Source organism: Sinocyclocheilus anshuiensis, unplaced genomic scaffold (assembly GCF_001515605.1).
Source record: "Sinocyclocheilus anshuiensis isolate Anshui unplaced genomic scaffold, SAMN03320099.WGS_v1.1 scaffold796, whole genome shotgun sequence".
Lineage (NCBI taxonomy): Eukaryota > Metazoa > Chordata > Actinopteri > Cypriniformes > Cyprinidae > Sinocyclocheilus > Sinocyclocheilus anshuiensis.
In genome coordinates, this window is record NW_015557105.1 from 638643 (window position 1) to 644437 (window position 5795).

At 32.1% G+C, this 5795-nt stretch overlaps 1 pseudogene; it reads right to left on the reverse strand.

Moving 5' to 3' along the window:
• LOC107677645 (myomesin-3-like) overlaps positions 1 to 5795 on the reverse strand; it is a 62141-nt pseudogene that overhangs the window by 30244 nt on the left and 26102 nt on the right.

Consider the following 5795-nt stretch of genomic DNA (forward strand, 5'->3'; position numbering starts at 1 on the left):
TACTTTATTCAAGTTCAATTTATAGATAAAAATTATCATATATATCATATATTATAATTATATATATTATAATTATAATATATTATAAATTCATATATATTCCAGAAATTAGACAGAAATAGGTTTTTGTGTCGCCTAGGAATTTCTGTCTAATATTACATATATTTTGTATATATAATTTTATGTTTTAACTATAAATTACACTCGCACAATGAATGTCTCTATGAAGATAAAGCATTGCAATATCCTGTACAGTAAAACGTGCCCCGTGGTAAATGGGAATTTAAATCTTTTTCATATATATGCATTTCTGCCCTCACAATTTCAGACGATCCCGATGAACTAGACAGTTTTATTATGGTTCTTCTTATAAAAAGTGCAATAAAGTGTATGTCCTGTGGCAGTGTGCACTTTCTCCTGCTCATTACAGAGTCGGCGAGCGGCTGGAGCTCTTTCTTGTGCCTGATACTGGACGATTCGACCTCCTCTGCTCTGTGAACGAATCACTCCGAGCACTTTTACACTGTGAGTCGTGACGAGATGATCTGAAACTTTAAAACTGCCCTCGAAAACCAGAAGGATCTTGACCTTTTCCAGTGCTGGAAGCCACAGACTTCAGAAACCGAGGAGCTAAACTTTAAAACTGCTTTTTGTGTTAAGCCTCTTGGGGCATTTTATTTGCTCTGTAGCATCTACCAAGTTCATTTAATGTCTGCTAGGGTTACTGGATTTGCACAGAATGCAGACGTACATACAGATAGTGATGCAATGCAACTATACTAGAATGCATTTTAATAATCATAGTTGCAGTTGAATGCTTGCAGTGTTGACAGCTAAACTTCAGTGTCCAACAGTGAAGATGACGTAATGTAGTTTTTTATTCTTGTAACAGGCAGAGCAATGCTGCTTGCAACGGCAATGTCATAGTTCGATTCCCAGTGAAAGAATATACTGTAAAGCACATAACTTCAAATGTTATAATTAAAAAATAATTATTAGGATGATTAGGATAAGTTTTCATATACTGAACCTATCCAGTGTTTTTATTGTTAACTAAAACAATTAAAAATCATTTTCGACAATTGCAAAAATTTAATTAAATGTAAGAAATAAAATAAAATAAAGAAAATAAAGAAAAATAAATATATCAGATGAAAAATGTAAACTTAAAAACTAGAGATGCTGTCTTGGCAACTAACTGAAATAAATCAAATTTAGCTGAAGTACTTTAAAATGATAAATTAAAATGATTAATTACAACGAACTAAAATAAAATGACTAAAACAAACTGAAATAAAAAACTTAAAAACGTAAAAATAAAACTTACTTCAAAAATAAGTAAATATTAGATTATAAAAATGTAAATAAAAAAAAAACCTATAGATTGTGTAGGCAATTAACTGAAATAAGATTAAGCTGAAGTACTTGAAAATTACTAATACTGTAATAAAAATGTTAAAAATAAAGCAAGACAGAATTTTTTAAAAACAAAAACCAATAAAATAATGACAGAAGCACATAACAAAATTTGTAAAACAAACTCTAAAAATAAAAACAAATTCAAAATATTATTAATATAAAAATATAAATTAATTTAAAATATGAATAAATACAATTTATCGTAAATAAATTAAGTATTATTTATAGTAAATAAATAATATTAAGATAACACTGAACCCATCAAACCCAACATTTACATTTGTACATTTATTCATTAATATGCTTTATCCAAATCAACTTACAATTGTGGAATAAAACAAGCCAACAAACCAGCTCTGTCCAACTAACTAACATTTGGGTTGCTAGTTTGTTTAACTGAGCACCTAAAAATTTTGTGCATGGATTGCAAACATGCCTAGTCTAAAGAGACGATTCGGTCTGCTCAAAGTCACACAAGCAAACCGAAGCAACATCTCAGAAAAACAGCAAGTGCTTTGAAGTGGAAAGGAAACGCATTATGCGGCCGTCACATAACACGGATGAGCTGCATTAAGGTCTCTGTGCTTTTAATGAACTGTTCGCTTTGCACCTGCTGCCTGCCACCCAGGATACAGCCTTCACAGTCTCTAATTAGCCAGCTAGTCAAAGTGCAGCATTAATTTGGCTCGGTGTGTAAAGCCAACGCGACTGTAAGGCCTGCAGTCGAGGGTAAAAACGACAAGCGCAGGAGCGCAGGAGCCCGCAGGGCCGGTCTTAATGAGCTGAGCTGCAAGCAGTGCGTGGGACGGAGGTCAACTCTCACCTGCTCCACAGAGTAGGTGAGAGGCTCTCTGCAGATCCGGTTCAGTCCAGCTCAGCACGGCGTAGGTGTCGCTAAGCTCACAAACGCGCACATCGGTGGGGGGGGGAACGGCACTCGGATTTGACCTGTGGACGGCAAAGACGAGAGACTGAGAATGATGCAGAACACTGGCAACATACAGCATGCCGAAAAAAGAGCAGGAGAGCGAGGGACTCATGGAGAACGGGTAAAGGCATGGTCACACTAGACCAGGGTTATTATTGTTAACTACAGCCATAAAAACATTTAATTACTAGAAATACAATAAACATGAACTGAAATAAAGGTATAAAAAGTTATAATCTAAAATAATAAAAAATAAAACAATATAATATATAAATACAATATTGCTAAGTATAAAAAGGCAACATTTCTCATTGTTATTCAGTCTACACTGAAAAAAATGATGCTAATTTTTTTAAGGTAAGTGGTTGCAAACAATTTATTTGAGCTACATTTAAAAAAATAAAAACATGTTTAAAGTTTGTCAACTAAATTTGTTTATTTAAATATAGCTAAAATAAATTGATTGTAACCACCTACCTTAAAATTGTTTTGTAAATTCAATGAATCATTTTTCTTTCAGTGTAATTTGAGATACTAAAATAACTACAACTAAATATGGTAAAACTAACAAATAAAATTACCATAACTTTAACTAAAATTAAAGTGAAAACAGAAAATATAAAAATAAAAACTAATTCAAAATATTAACAAAAACTATAATAGTGTATAATTGATATTAAAATAACATTGCACAACAAGGCAATACAAACTATTTTTCACTAAATATGGGTTAATACAACATAAAACAAACTTGTCATTGCAAAAAAATTTACATTAAAATTTATTTTCAAGGACATATATTTCACCTGATCAAAGACAATATTTGACCTGTAATATTTCCCCCCACATTTTTAGTGAAAGAAAAATGGCGATAATAATAATAATAATAATAAATAAGAATAAAAAAAATCTAAATAAATAAAATAATAAATAATATAAACAAAAAAATTAATTAATTTGTGAATTGACAATGTTTTATGATGATGATGATTGATTCTTACAACAGACTTGTTCAGTAAATCATAGATAAATATTCCCAAAACAAAACATGCATAAATATAATGTTTTTTATTTTAGAATGAGTGACTTCTTAATGCATTTCCAAGTAGGACCAAGAAAATAAATCGTCAGTATGCTTACTAAAATACTGTTTTGTATCAACCCTTCAGAACCACTGTAGAAAAAACTGTACTAGGCAATATAAAGACACCTATTTTTCAATAAATATGGGATAAAACAACATAAAACACTCTCAAATTTGTCATAGCAACCAAGTTTGCCATTAAAATATATTTTCAAGGACATTTAGGACATCAGTACTTGACATCAGTATTTGACCTGCAATATTTTTCTCATCATGTTTTCGTGAAATAAAAATAATATTCCAAAAATTCAAAACTTTTGAAATGACAATGTTGCACAAATGCAATAGTGAGTTTTAATGGTTTTTTTTTTTTTAAATGTACAACAAACTTTTTCAGTAAATCATAGACAAATATTGCCAAAACAAAATATGCATAAACAGTGCTTCCAAGATGCATGAAGAAAATATATCATCAATATGAATGCATTAAGGGTTAAGCATTTTGATGCATTTTTATGTATGGCTTCGTCACTAAACTGTACTGAAATCAATTGACATTCAGTTAGGATGCTTCCTTAGAAGACAGCTGCCTATGTAGATCACAGACAGCAAGGCAGCTCACTAGAGTTTGGAACAGAGCTCATTTATCTAGTGATGAGGATGCATGCAATGTAGATTAGAGTTAAACTACTGGTTTGCATTGGAAAATCTTGCTGCTCTATAAATTTCTATGCATGAATGCAAAACACACACACACACACACACACTGCAGTACTCGGTAAAACCACTCAACAGGTTCATATGGGCTCTTTACGCTCCTCATAATGGTGTTGCCAAGGCATTTAGCAGCACAGCATACGACATTTTAATCTTTGAGCTTCAGAGACATATCATCATCTTTTTAATGCTGAGTGCCAATAAAACTGCCTCAGTCTTTATAGGTATTGCCGTACAGGGGAGCGCAGACCACCTGTGAATGCTTTATATGAGATCTGCCCTCTAAAACAGAGCAAATTCATCATCATAACTGTCTGCCGTACATTTTTTAGGGTGGTTAATTCGTGAAAAAGAAATAGGTCTCAGAAGAGACGGCAGGAGCAACAAATCTATAGTTTAAGGGTGAATCTCGCGAATCTTGTCAGGTCATGTTTCCCTTTAAAATCAAAGAACAGAAATATTAAACTGCATAAAGAAAATTAAGCATTGTGAAATTATTTACATGACAATTGAGCAAATTTTTCCCTTAAATTCTCATATAATAATATAATATTAAATTTTTATTTATTAATAAATAATTATTCTTAATGGAGAATCTTATTAGATTAGATCCCTACTGCAATATTTATTTTTCTTATTTAAATTAGAATTGATGGCAACAAAAACTGCCATTTTACATACATTTTATATACATTTTATTTGCAAATTAAATAATAAATGTATTTATTTTTTAGGGCTGTCAAAATTAATGCGTTAACGTAAATTCATTTTAACGGCACTAATTTTATTAACGCTTAGCGCTTTCAATTAAAACAGATATTATGTTGCTTCTCTAATTTTACATGCAAGTATAGCCGAAATCACAGCACAGCTATTGTCTTTATCTTATGTGTACAGAGGCAAACAAAGGTAATAATAAATAATAAATGTAAATTTTGCATTTTCAGAAGAAGTGAGCTGCCCTGTCTTGCAAATAATGTAAACAGGCTTGTGTAAGTAAATTGCTCAGGGCAAAGAAAGAGTAGTAATGGGAACCTGGTATTTCATTGTTCTTTTTTCGTGTGTCTAATAGACATGAATAAGTTCTTTGAAAAACATCTATGACCTTTGAAACATGTCTAGTCTTCATGCTCTATGTTGAGTATATGGTTTCACTAATAATAAACATATACAGTGGGTACGGAAAGTATTCAGACCCCCTTCAATTTTTCACTCTTTGTTATATTGCAGCCATTTGCTAAAATCATTTAAGTTCATTTTTTTTCCTCATTAATGTACACACAGCACCCCATATTGACAGAAAAACACAGAATTGTTGACATTTTTGCAGATTTATTAAAAAAGAAAAACTGAAATATCACATGGTCCTAAGTATTCAGACCCTTTGCTCAGTATTTAGTAGAAGCACCCTTTTGATGTAATACAGCCATGAGTCTTTTTGGGAAAGATGCAACAAGTTTTTCACACCTGGATTTGGGGATCCTCTGCCATTCCTCCTTGCAGATCCTCTCCAGTTCTGTCAGGTTGGATAGTAAACGTTGGTGGACAGCCATTTTTAGGTCTCTCCAGAGATGCTCAATTGGGTTTAAGTCAGGGCTCTGGCTGGGCCATTCAAGAACAGTCACAGAGTTGTTGTGAAGCCACTCC